This window comes from Panthera leo, chromosome D3, assembly GCF_018350215.1.
Source record: "Panthera leo isolate Ple1 chromosome D3, P.leo_Ple1_pat1.1, whole genome shotgun sequence".
Classification (NCBI taxonomy): Eukaryota; Metazoa; Chordata; class Mammalia; order Carnivora; family Felidae; genus Panthera; species Panthera leo.
The window spans coordinates 7,565,932-7,579,373 of record NC_056690.1 but is presented as its reverse complement, the minus strand read 5'-3'; the positions used below and the strand labels follow the sequence as shown (position 1 = coordinate 7,579,373).

Sequence of the window (13,442 nt, the reverse complement as noted above, 5' to 3'; positions counted from 1 at the left end):
CCCCCCCCCCCCCCCCCAAATTTACAGCAACTCATTCATTCCTTTTTTACCACGCAAGTTTATTGAGAGGCAATTGTGTTCCTGCCTGGAGGGAGCTGTCTTAGGGGAAGCAGTCTCTTTAAGGGGCCTGGGAGATGTCAACGCTTTAGAGACCAGACCCCTGTAGGGCTCAGCGAAGGCTGAGCCTAAGCTTGGCAGTGTTGGGAGGGCAGACCAACGGGAGCAAGATGGGTACCCTGGACAAATGAACGGTGGCTGGAAAACCCCATCAGATTCTGCAGTGCCTGGGGAGTGAGGAGGGAGGCCAGACATGGTTGTCGAGGTAACGGGGGTTAGATCATGGAGGGCCTTGCTGCCAGGCTCAAGGGGCGGGGCGGGGGGCGGGGGGTGGTGTCAGACAGGAGACTCCTGAACAGAACAGGAGCCCAGCCAAAGCCAGGCCCTCAAGCTCTCTCGTGACCAGGGAGGAGCTGGGATTGGCTGGTGAGGCAGGACTGGGGGTCATCTTTCCACAGTGGCAGCTTGAGGCTGGCAGGAAAGGACCAGGTTACTATCACTCGGGGAGACGGAGGCTGGAAGAAGCCTTTGAGTGAGGGGAAGACCACTTACCTTTGCAGCCAGCCCTGGACCTGACCCTGAATCAGGGCCCCTGAAGCCTGGGGAGAGACAGGAAGGGAAGGAGAGGAGGGGCTAGGGGCAGAATGCGCTTAGGAGGGTCATCCCACTCTGAGCAGACTGTCACCTGGGAGTTAAGCACACCTCCTGACTTTCCTCAAAATCCTCAGACCTCGGTTTCTATTTTCTCCACCTGAGAAACAGGGCTACAGTCCCAACTGAGGCAGATCAAATGGCTTCCACAATACCGAGGGGCAGGGGGAGGAGGAGAGGAAGAGCGAGACTTGCCCGGCCAGCCTGCGGCAAGGCACAACAGCTGACGCTGGCCCCAGACCGCCTGCCCACCCCCTGCCTGGCCAAGGGGCTGGCAGCACCCCAGCCCCACCCAGCCTGGAGCGTGTTTCGGCTGGACCCAGCTCCAGTGGTGGTGCAGGGGCTGGATCTGTACCTAAAAATACCCAGGAGCCAGGCCAGCTGCGGAGAGCTTCCTCAGAGGCAGCTGGGCCAGACCCGGCCAGCTGAGGAGCTGGGCAGGCGCACTCGCATGGGGGAACCCTGCTCCCTTACCTGTGACATGTTCTGAGGGGCCCAAGCCATTCACCTTCTATTCACCGGGAATTCCTGGAGAGGTTTAGGAGAGCAAGAAAGATTCTTTAAGTTGGTTCTTGCCATAGAGCTGATGGGCACAGAACAGAAGCTAGGGGAGCAGGCCGGCTGAGCTCAGGAGAGAATAAGGGCCAGATCCACTCGTCTTGTCAGGGCAAAGTCGGGCCAGCACAGGTCAGGATGGGGAAGTTAATGACAATTCTTACAGCCTCCACTTCCCTGGCACTTCTGCACATCCTGAGAGTTCACCTCACACCCGAAGGGTCATCCACCCCAGATGAGGCAGAAAAAACTGAGCTATTCTTTGACGTCCCAGAGATGGGAGGTGGCCAGGAATGGCCTGGGAGCCCAGGACTCTGTCCAGGTCGCAGCACTTGGTGGCGCTGGTGGGGAGGTCACACTGGAACACAAAAAGCTCCCCTCACAAAGCCAGAATTAAAAACATCTCAAAAAGTCATCATCCACCTTCCTCCTCCAGGTTCACACGGGGAGCCCTCAGCTCCCAGTGGGGCGGGGACTTGCTGAGGTCCCTGGCCAGTTGGAGATCGCGCTGGATCCAGGCAGCCTCCAAGATGGCGGGGTGCCTCTTTCCACAGTCCAGGCAGAGGCAGTCTCCACCCAGAGGGTCCAAAAGGTCGTATTCCAGGCTGGGGCCCCGGCGGACGGGCCGGAAGAGGAGGGACCCTAGCGTCCAGTAGCGAGGCAGGTCCAGCCACCTCCCAGCCTTGGGCCGCCTTTCCGCTGGCGTGGCCCTCTCCAGGCTGGCCCCACCGGATTGGCCCCAGGAGCGGCCCCGCCCCGAGCTCGCTTGGTGACCGGGGGCGGGGCCAATCTCTAAGCCCGGAGGAACTACAGCCAGAGGACAGACGGGCTGCTCCGTCTCTCCCTGCCCCCAGGAGGTGGCAGGGGTGGGGGGAGGGGACAAAGAAAGTAGAAAGAAGTAAAGAAGAAATGGTAGTGGGGAGGGGGTATGACTCTTACAGGTCACAGGGACACCTCACCCTTCTGAGAATCACACCCAGACCACAGTTTAGCACCTAATTGCTCCCTAATTGTTCCGAGGGCGGGACTGGAGGAGCTGGCTTCAGCCCTTCAGGCTGTGGCTGGGGGGCGAAGTTTAAGTCAATTATTTAATCATCCGCGCCCTTGGGATATAAAGACCCCTGTATCCGGGAGCCCTAAGGACTCTATCCAAAGGGATGCAGGACACCCTTAGGCAGCGAGCCAGTCTCGCGAGGATCAAAGGGGTTCTCAAAGGGGTTCAATGAGCAATTCAATGACAACCGAGTTTAAACCTCGTGTTTGGGGCCAGAGCGGAACAGGCCCATGGGATAAAAACGTGAGCCTCCTCAACTTCTACCAAGTGCTTCCCCCTCTCCCCGCACCCTGGATAGGGGGACGGGGCTCTGGTGCTAGGGACAGTGGAGTGAACCTCCTTTCCCCACCAAAGGACGAGATGGACCAAACCCAACTTATCTGGCACTGGAGACCCTCATGGGGCCAAGGGAAGGGGCCCAGAAAGAGCCAAGAGCACCATGCTGGTTACTTTCAAGCAGACAGCTGGCACGGGAGGGAGCCCGAAATAACCCAGACAGCTGGGGTGGGGGTGTCATGGACACAGGCGAGAGGCCGAAGTCAGGACACCTGGAAGCCCATACTGGCTGCCAGTGGTGGCCTCGTGACCTTGGGTGAGTCACTTATCTCTGGGTTTGGGGGGAGTGACCCTAAATCATGACCCGACCATTGAACAGCCGGGGAAGCTGGGGGCAGGCCACCGCTCGGACTCCAACCACACGGAGGAAAAACGGAGCTGGCTCCCTGCCTACGGAAAGCCAGTCTTCCCCTTGGCCCTGAGGCAGTGCCACGTGCTTCAGGGGTGGGTCGGTGGGGGAGGAGCTCACAGCCGGCCCAGCCCCCACTCCTTGCAGCCAAAAGGGAATGGAGGCCAGCTAGTGTGAAGTCAGAACGTGAGGCCAAGCCCCCTTAGTCACACTTAATTCCCCCCATTCCCGTTTCCAGCAGGCTTTATTATCATTTCACACAGGAGACTCGCCCAAGGTCACCAGCACAGCCGCCTGACTTAAAGCCTCTCTTGACCGAGCGCCAAGATGCTCTCAAGATCTCCAGGTCAAGCCCTACCGGCTCCCCTAAAACCTCAGTTTAGCCTTACAGTGAGTGGGCAGGGCCGACCCCGAGGAAGCCAAACTTCAGCCCAGATGGGGGAGTGGTGCAGATCAGTGGCACCTGGGACCCAAATGGCTCATCAAAGTAATCCCTAACTAGAGACCGCATGGGGGAGGGGTCAGAGATCAAGGGCCACACCATCTCCAGCTGTGGAGCTTCCTGGAGACAGTGGGACACCAGGAGCCAGTCAGCTTGTGTTAGGAGAGTAAGGAGAGTTGCCATTATTATGAAGCAAACGCCTCGGTTTCAAAAGCACTAGCTCACGTCCTCCTCACAACACCCCAAGGTGTTACCCAGCCCACAATATGCCCAAATTCGGGTGACCCCCAAGAACAAACCACCAGAGTCCAGAGTCAAAGCCAAGTGGCAAGGGCCGTTTATTGCAGGTTCGAACCCGGACCTCCGCGCACTCGTTGTCAGTGATGCTAAGAGGCCCCGAGCGAGGTTTTTACAGCCTTTCTATAGACAGGCACAAACAAGTTATGGGGAAGTTAGGGATCTTCCACGGTTACAGAGCTGTTATTGGTTGATATTGAAATTTGAACACTCAGCAAAACTTGATTGATTCCCGCCTTTAGGTGAAACCACAACCGGGCACGCACTGGCTGGTTCTGGGAATGGCGGGGGGGGGGGGGGGGGGGGGGGGGTCGTCTTTTCTTTGCGGTGTGGGTACACCTGGTAATTTTTCTTAGTCTCTCATTCCCCCCTTTCTTTGGTGCCTTAAGAGCCAATCTTGGATCTTATGTGTTTGACTCAAATGTTTCATTAATGATAGGTTGGTATTGGGTTCTGAGGACCATCAGTTGAATAGTATTGACTCTTTCTTTGATAAAAGCTAACATTTTGTTTATGATACATGGCCCTATTGTGAGGAGAAGTAGCAAGCTTAGCAATGGCCTTAAGAGGGGGAGGAGGTATGGGAGGAAGCCGTTGAGTCCGAACCATAAAGGGTTGTCAGCTAATTCTTTCCGACGGCGGGCTAAATCTTCTTGGAGTTGTTTGATTTTTGTTCTTACTATTCTTAACTTGTTAGCATAAAAGCAACATTTTTCTTGGAGGGCTAAACATATCCCACCTTGCTCTGCAGTTAACAGGTCTAGTCCCCTTCTATTCTGTAATACTACCTCGGCTAGGGAATCAAGTTGATCCTGTAAGTCTCGGATGGTTCCGGACAGGGCCTGTACATCTTCTATTAGCTGTCGCGGAAGTTGATGGTATGTGTGGACAGATACACCCAAGCCCGCCGATCCAGCTGTTACAGCTCCCCTTATTCCTAACCCTACTAATAGGGGGATGACTGCCACTGCTCTCTTGGCTCTCCCTGGTAGATAGTCTAAGCTAGGTATAGGCATCGGGGAATCCCCTGGAACCAGGTCTACATCCGGAAGGAGGGTTGCTGGGACGCAGATTCCTGTCCAATTTGGGGGTAAGTAAGTGTGAGCGAGATTGCCCCCACATATAAATACAGTGGTGTTGGAGCTACGTAGTGAGGAGTTGATTACTGTATAGTTGGTACAGTTAGCGAAAGAGACTTCCCCTAAATCAATACTGTCGTTAGCATCTGTGTGATTTTTAACAAGACATGAGATATTGAATACAATGGGAGATTGCACGGGGAAGGGGTCGACGGGGTTAAAGGGATGACAGTCATCAGTGCTATCGAGGCTTAGGGTGGTAGGGATTGCTACAGGTCTGGACTGCCCCTGAGGGAGACATAGCCAGCAGTCCTGGGCTAGAGTGGGGTTGGAGGCATTTAGGAGCGCAAAGGTAGCCTTAGTTATATTCATAGTCTGAGGGTCCAGGTCGGAATGGCTATTTTCAGGCAGAATTAGTGGGTGGTAATTAAGTTGGGGATACATCCCCTGAAATATTTTTTTCAAGTTTCTTCCGGGTTTCAATTTGTCGGACCGTATCTTGGGGCCCACCCCCGTCTGAAACGTGTACCGGGCTTTGGTATTCCAGCACACATGAGTTCCTACTGTGCCCCGGCACCCTGCCTGCATATATTTATTTTCTCCCGTTACCGCGGCAGTCCTGGCACGCTGCAATACTGCGGTGAAGTAGGTTTCGTTATCCTGTCCTATACACTGCTGGACAGCAGTATAGCAAGTACTGTGCATGGAGTCTTGGTAAGTGCTACAGGGGCATCTAGAGCTAGGGGGGAGAGTTTTAGGTTTAGGAACACATTTCCATGATTGAGAGCCCCCCATTGCTCCATAATTCTGAACTAAATAGGCGGTTGTTTCTCCACAATCCTGTGTGTAGGTGTACCGCTCGGGTACTACTGGGGATTCAGACTTTCCCCCTCTACATTCACATGGTTTTCCATATAAGTTATGTAGTATTGCCTCCTTAGCTGGAGGTTCGAGGCCTCCACTCACAAAGGGGGTTTGTAAAATAAAAGAGGTTACAAAGAACAGAATGATTATCATGGCTATGGCTTGGGTGGTTTGCGGCACAGGGTGATTTTTAGGGGATCGTCCTTACTCCGGTCGATTGTCCAGGTTGTTCCTTTCGCTGGAGGTCCGATGAGGTCTGAGAATGGGTCTACAGGCTTGGCGTGGGTGCAATGAATCCAGGTGGCGATTCTGTCTACTTTGATGGCCATAGGTGTTGTCAGGATGACCTGGAAGGGTCCTTTCCACCTGGGTTCCAGATTTTCCTGCCGATGACATTTGACGAGGACCCAATCCCCTGGCTGGAATTGATGTGGAATAGGTGGGGATCCAGTCTCATAGAGTTCCTTTAATTTGGGCCATACATCTTCATGGACCCTCTGCAAGGCTTGTAGGGAGACCAAGAATTCAAGACTATTATCGTTCTCAGCTTTGACAAGGTTATCTTTTAGGTTAGGGATGATAGGGGGTGGTCTACCATGCATTATTTCATAGGGTGTGAGTCCCAGTTTGTATGGGGAATTACGCACCCTGAACAGAGCGTAGGGGAGAAGGACCACCCAATCAGCGCCAGTCTCCATGGTCAATTTGGTTAGGGTCTCCTTTAATGCTCTGTTCATTCTCTCTGCCTGTCCTGAGCTTTGGGGTCGGTATGCACAATGTAATTTCCAATCAGCCCCAAGTATGGAAGCCAGTTCCTGACTTACCTTAGAGACGAATGCAGGTCCATTGTCTGACCCTATCATTACTGGAAAACCATACCTGGGCAGGATTTCTTCCAGGATCTTTTTGGCTACAATCTGCGCCGTTTCATTCTTGGTTGGAAAGGCTTCAGTCCATCCTGAAAATGTATCTACAAAAACTAGCAAATACTTATATCCATATTTTCCTGGTTTTACCTCAGTGAAATCTACTTCCCAGTAGGTCCCCAGTCTGCTCCCTCTTTGTCTTACCCCTGTTGCCTGAGAATTGCTATTCGCATTGTTGAGCTGGCACACTGTACATTTAGCGACTACTTGATCGACCTTATCGGAGACATTTCTGATTTTTAGTCCAGTCTGTCTCAGTAAGTCCAACATTCGCCGGGAACCTAAGTGGGTGCTGTGATGGATCCGCTCTAGAACCTACCACCCTAGTTTATCTGGGAGTATAATGCTGCTTTTGGGGTCTCTCCACCAGCCATCTTTGACTCGGGTCATAGGAAGTTTACTCATCCATTGAATATCGCTTTCTGAATACTCAGGGCTGGGGGGCAATTCCCGGGGTCCGGGGTCTGGCAGCTGTAGGGTCAGTAATTGCGCTGGGGGCCGAGCTATGTTTTTTGCAGTCCGATCGGCCAAATTGTTGCCCCGAGAAACTGGGTCTGTTGCCTTCTGGTGTCCTGGGCAATGCACAATCGCTAGCTTTTTGGGTTCCCATAAGGCTGCTAGCAGGGCTAGAATCTCTTCTTTATTTTTGATGTCTTTCCCTTCAGCTGTGAGGAGCCCCCGTTCTCTGTATATCGCCCTAATGTACATGAGCGGTGGCGAAGGCATATTGGCTATCAGTGTACACGGTTAGCTTGCGGTCTCTTCCTAATTTTAGGGCCTGGGTTAAGGCTATTAGTTCAGCCTTCTGGGCCGAGGTTCCGGGGGTAGGGCTTCTGCCCAAACCACCTCGGTTTCTGAAGTTACGGCCGCCCCCACATACCTTTGTCCTTGGTGAACGAAGCTGCTTCCGTCGGTAAACCAGATGGCGTCCGCATCCGATAATGGTTGGTCCTGCAAGTCCTCCCGGACCCCGTAAACTTGAGCCAGTATGTCGGCGCAGTCATGAAATGGGGTTCCCATGTCTGGGTCTGGCAGCAGTGATGCTGGGTTCAGGGCCGTCGGGGGGGTGAAGATGACCCTGAGGGGGTTCAGCAGCAGTCCCTGGTAATGAGTGAGTCGGGCATTGCTCAACCATCGGTCAGGCGGCTGCTTGAGGATGCCCTCGATGGCATGCGGGGTGGTGACTTGTAGCTCTTGGCCCATGGTCAGCTTATCAGCGTCCTTTACCATTAGGGCAGTGGCTGCAATCATCCGGAGACAGGGTGGCCATCCGGCGGCCACTGGATCTAGCTTTTTAGACAGATAGGCTACTGGCCTGCGCCAAGGGCCTAAATGCTGGGTTAGCACCGCCTTAGCTATGCCTCGGTTTTCATCTACATATAGGTGGAAGGGTTTGGAGACATCGGGGAGTCCCAGGGCAGATGCTGATAGCAGAGCAGTTTTAATTTGTTGGAAGGCCTGTTCGGCTTCTTCCGTCCAACTATAGGGCTGTTGGTCCTTTGTTGCCTGGTATAAAGGCTTTGCTAATTCAGCAAACCCTGGTATCCATAGTCTGCAGAACCCAGCCGACCCCAGGAATTCCCTCACCTGTTGTGGTGTCTGCGGTCTGGGAATATGAAGGACGGTCTCCTTCCGGGCATCCGTTAGCCAGTGTTGCCCCCCTTTCAGTAAGTAACCCAGATAAGTTACCTCTGACTTGCAGATCTGAGCCTTCTTTGCTGAGGCGCGGTAGCCTAAGGTTCCCAGAGTTCGCAGGAGACCTTCAGTTTCCTGGATGCAGGCTTCGGGCGTCTCGGCAGCTATTAAGAGATCATCAACATACTGCAGGAGAGTTATATTAGGGTGTTGTTATCTGTACTCACTTAAATCTTTGTGTAGAGCCTCGTCGAACAGGGTCGGAGAGTTTTTGAATCCTTGTGGCAGTCTGGTCCAAGTGAGATGGCCATTTATGCCCCTGTCTGGATCTGTCCACTCAAATGCAAATAGCTCTTGACTTTTAGGTGCTAGTGGTAGGCTGAAAAAAGCATCTTTTAGATCCAGAAAAAAGCATCTTTTAGATCCATTGTTTTTCTGGGCTGAGGGCGCTCAAAAGAGTATAGGGGTTAGGAACGGTTGGATGTATGTCGATCACCCGCTTATTGACTTCTCTCAGGTCCTGCACTGGTCTTTACTCCCCGCTGTTGGGTTTGCACACAGGCAGCAGGGGGGTATTCCATGGTTAGTGGCAGGTGCGTAGGACCCCGAGGTCAAGGAAGCGGCGGATATGCGGTGTGATGCCATTTTTGGCTTCCACGGGCATCGGGTATTGGCGCACGCAGACGGGGTCCGTCCCAGGCTTGACCTCTATAAATAGGGCTGGGCGATGTTTTGCTAGCCCCATACCACCCGTTTCTGCCCACGCGTCTGAGAAGCGTTGAAGCCAGGGCTCAGTGCCCTGATCCAGAGGAGTGGGTTTCTGATGGAGCCTGTATTCGTCTTCTAGTCTCACAGTGAGTACAGATATGGGTTGGTTGTGAAAGTCAGTCACTGTGGGTCCTCCTGGTTGGAAATGAATTTGGGCCCCCATTTTGGTAAGCAAATCCCTCCCCAACAGGGGGCAGGGGCTGTCGGGAATGACCAGGAAGGAGTGGGTTACCTTCCCAGTTCCCAAGTCCACAGTCCTCTGAGTTGTCCAGGGGTACTTTTTTATTCCGGTGGCTCCTTGTACCCAGGAAGATTTTTCAGATACTTTTCCATGGGGCTTGACCAGAACTGAGTGCTGTGCCCCGGTATCAACTAGGAACTGGACCGGGGTCCCCTCCACTTGCAATGTTACCCTAGGTTCGGGGAGGGGATCCGAACCCCGTCCTCCCTATTCTGTATCTTGGGTAAACAGTATGGGGGCTGTTTTAGGCTGCCATTGTCCTTGGCTGGGGCGGGGTTGTTTCTTTTTGGGGCATTCTCGTGCCCAATGGCCTTTTTCTTTACAACAGGCACATTGATCTTTAAGTGCCGCCTGGGAGGGCGTGTTGTTTGAGTGCCTTCTGGGGGTGGCTGTTCTTTCTGGACTATAGCGGCCAGGACTTTAGTCATTTTCTCTGTGGCCTTGATCTGTCTCTCTTCTGGGGCGTCCCTGTTGCTGTAGACCCGTTGTGCTATACGGAGCAGATCCTGGATCTGTTTACCTTCTAAATCCTCCAGCCTTTGGAGTTTTTTCTTAATGTCAGGAGCTGCTTGATTTACAAAGGACATAACGACAGCAGCCTGGTTCTCAGGGACTTCTGGATCCATGGGGGTAAACTGTCTAAAGGCTTCCATTAGTCTCTCTAAGTAAGCAGCTGTACTCTCTGTCGTTCCCTGTACGACCGAATATACCTTAGCCAAATTGGTGGGCTTGCGAGCTGCAGCCCGGAGACCCGCCAGAGTCTGGCGATAAATGAGTAGCCTTCCCCTACCTTCTGCCGTGTTGTAGTCCCATTCGCCCTGTGGAGGTCTGGTTAGGGGAAAGCCGCATTAATGAGGTCAGGGTTAGATGTCGGCCGACCGTCGTCTCCGGGAGCCAGCTTTCTTGCTTCTAATTGGATCCTCTCTCGCTCCTCTGTAGTGAACAGGATGCGGAGGAGCTGCTGACAGTCGTCCCAGGTGGGCTGGTGGGTGAACATGACACTGTCTAAAGAGCTATTAGGTCTTTAGGGTTATCAGAGAATCGAGCGTTCTGTGTTTTCCAGTTGTAAAGGTCACTGGTGGAAAAGGGCCAATACTGGAGTCGGGGGTTGCCTGTTTCATCTGGGGGTCCTATTTCCCGCAGGGGTAGGGCCACAGTGGAGTCGGGGAGGTGAGGGTTTGGCTCACCCTGGGTGCGCCCGCGGGTTCGGCCGGCTGGCCCCTCGCGGTCGGTTTCGTTTTCAATGGGGCCCGGTGCAGCTATAGCCTCCCGTCCTCCTGGTTCCGGCGCAGCTGCCGCTTCCCGTCTTCCCGGTTCCCCTAGGGGGGCAACTAGCAGGGCGGCTGGTGCTGGTAGGGCCTGGGGTACGAGGGGAGGGGGATGATAGGGTGGAGGGTCTAGGGATAGTAGGTCCTGACTATCAGGCAACATGGGATACAAGGGCGCGGATGGCGTCTTTGGTTTTGGGGGATCTGCAGTCCGCATGGCAAGGACCTTACACGTTCCTGAGGACAGGAAGGGGGCCAACCAAAGGGGTGGATTTTCCACCAAATCTTGCCATGTAGATGTACATGCCTTGTACATCTAGAATGTAAGGGAATCTGATCTGGGTGTCCCTCACGACCCGGTAGAAAAATCTTTGACTTCACCTTGGCAATTATAGGGAGGCAGAAAGTTCCTTCGGTTGGCCATCCAACGCCGAAGGTTGGCCATTCGGAGCGGCAGAGGGTTATTAATTTTCCCCTCCGGATGTCTAGACTCAAATTCTGTCCTCTGGTCCTAACATCCCTGAAGTTAACAACAAGGAGAGAAAGAGGAGTGCTTTGAGATTGGCCCATCTGTATCCTGGAGATGGAGAAAAGGATTAAAAGGAGAAACAGTAAAGTTATGAGGATTTCTGGTTGCACCAGGCCAGGTCACCTGTGAAAGAGAAGGGGTTCAACACTTAAAGGTTATAGAATACAGAACATGAAACATAGGTCGCTAGCGCGTTTCGGGTGTCCGTAACCCGAACAGAAAAGCTCCGATGGGCCAAAATGGTGCCCCAGACGGGTGCCAGAGGACGTCTCCTACTGGTCCCGACTGACTGCCCTATAGCGCGTCCGCCAGGGCTGTGTCAGTCCCCGATACAGATCCCACGCGGGAGAGAGCCAGAAACGAACAGACGATATACAGACAGAAACGGACAGAGCCGGCTCACTTACCGATCGGTTTCAGGGACGACCTGTTGACTTGGGGTCTGGAGGGCTTGGGGGTATCCCGGACGAGCCCCCAAATGATATGCCCAAATTCGGGTGACCCCCAAGAACAAACCACCAGAGTCCAGAGTCAAAGCCAAGCGGCAAGGGCCGTTTATTGCAGGTTCGAACCCGGACCTCTGCACACTCGTTGTCAGTGACACTAAGAGGCCCCGAGCAAGGTTTTTACAGCCTTTTTATAGACAGGCACAAACAAGTTATGGGGAAGTTAGGGATCTTCCACGATTACAGAGCTGTTATTGGTTGATATTGAAATTTGAACACTCAGCAAAACTTGATTGATTCCCGCCTTTAGGTGAAACCACAACCGGGCACGCACTGGCTGGTTCCGGGAACGGCGGGGGGGTGGGGGGGTGGGGGGTCTTTTCTTTGCGGTTGTGGGTACACCTGGTAATTTTTCTCTTAGTCTCTCACCCAAAGGCTCTCAAAACATATCCTCAGATTGCAGCATCGGCATCATCTGGGAACTTGGTAGAAATGCAAGGTCTCGGGCCCCACCTACCGAATCAGAAACTTGAGGACTGGGCCCCAGCAGTATGTTCTAATGAGCCACCTGTATGACTCCGGTGCACACTCTAGACTAGGGATCAGTGACCCAGCCCCATTGTGCAGATGGGGAAATGGGCTCAGAGACTCAGCAGCTCATGCAAAGTCACAGCACATAAATGGCTAGCCAGGTTTCAAATGCCAGTTTGTCTCATTTTAGAACCAGGACTCTTGGGGGGGGCGGGGCCTGGGGGGGTGCAGAAAATCGTGGGAATTCCCAAGAAGGGGGAGAAGAGTCCAGAAGCCTCTTTCTCCGAGGAAGCTGGCCCAGATCTCAGGTACTTGTGTTCACCTCTGTAGCAGCCAGACATCAGAGGGGAAGAGACCAGCTCCCGGTCACCCCACATGCCCCCACTAGGGCCGGAAGGGAGGGCCAGAGCAGGGCTGAGCTTCCTGGCAACAGACTACCTTTTGGAAGAGGCATCCATGGCCCTACCCCGCCCACCCCAAAACACACAACTGGGAAATACTTGCAAGTTCAGCCTCTCCTATGCTGCTCAACACTGCAGAGAATTGCACGCCCCAAACTCTTGACAACAGAAGCTGACAGGCGGGGATGGATGGACCAAGCAGGCCCAGCAGGCAGCCGATTTCACACACAACAGTCCCACACATCTGTGGGGGGGAGGGGCTGCAGAACCAGCCTAGCGGGTTTGGGGTGCCCGCCCTCCCTGGGCTCCAGGCCCAAGCCCCCCAAATCTTCCTCTCAGACTCGGAAAGGACTCACACCTACCTTAGAGTATTGTCAGAGTGAAATTAGGCCTGATCCTGCTGTCCAAAGGAGGATGGTTCACTCTGGGGATACCTGGCCGTCGCCCTTTCTCCAGCCAAGAGCCTGGCGGGGAAAAGTCGGATGGTTTCTCAGGGTGCTGATAGCCACAAACCGGGTAGGGTCTCCTTGAGGGAAAGGGAGCCTTACAAAAGACCCCCTTTCCCATCTGCCCAGGGGGCCCTCACTCTGGAAAGGATGGGGGTGGGGGGCGGCTGAGTCACGAAGGTTCAGCCAGGGCGACTAGCAGCAGGAGGCGACTCATCTGCATTTCCAAAGGCCCGCCCAGTCCACGTCCCCTCCCCGAGAATGGGCCGGAGATATGAGGGCTTACCCTGGAGCCCTCCGCCTCAGGGGATCCCGGGGAAGGCCCGCTCGGCTTTCCCAGGCCACAATCCTCCCTCACCCCCCACCCCCCACCCCGCCTCTAGAGCTCAGGGTTGGGGGGTGTGCCCTGCACGACTAGATCAGTGGCTTCCGTGAAGGCCTCGAGCCCAAAGTGGGGACAAAGTGGGGGAGGGAGCTACCCCTCGGGCTCAGCTGTTACGGGCGTTGAGAGCCAGACAAGGTCGCCGAGGCCCGGGGAGGCAGCGGGGGTCGGCCTAGGATCAGGGT

The 13,442-nt window shown here is 54.2% G+C and overlaps 1 long non-coding RNA gene across 1 annotated transcript; it reads right to left on the bottom strand.

Annotated features, from left to right (window-relative positions):
* Positions 1-83: 83 nt before the first annotated feature.
* LOC122203642 lies at positions 84-1,915 on the bottom strand. Its single transcript, XR_006195279.1, has 3 exons — positions 1,183-1,915; positions 610-656; positions 84-528 (listed from the first exon to the last, which is right to left on the bottom strand). It is a non-coding gene; the product is annotated as an uncharacterized LOC122203642 (long non-coding RNA).
* Between the last annotated feature and the right edge of the window lie 11,527 nt (positions 1,916-13,442).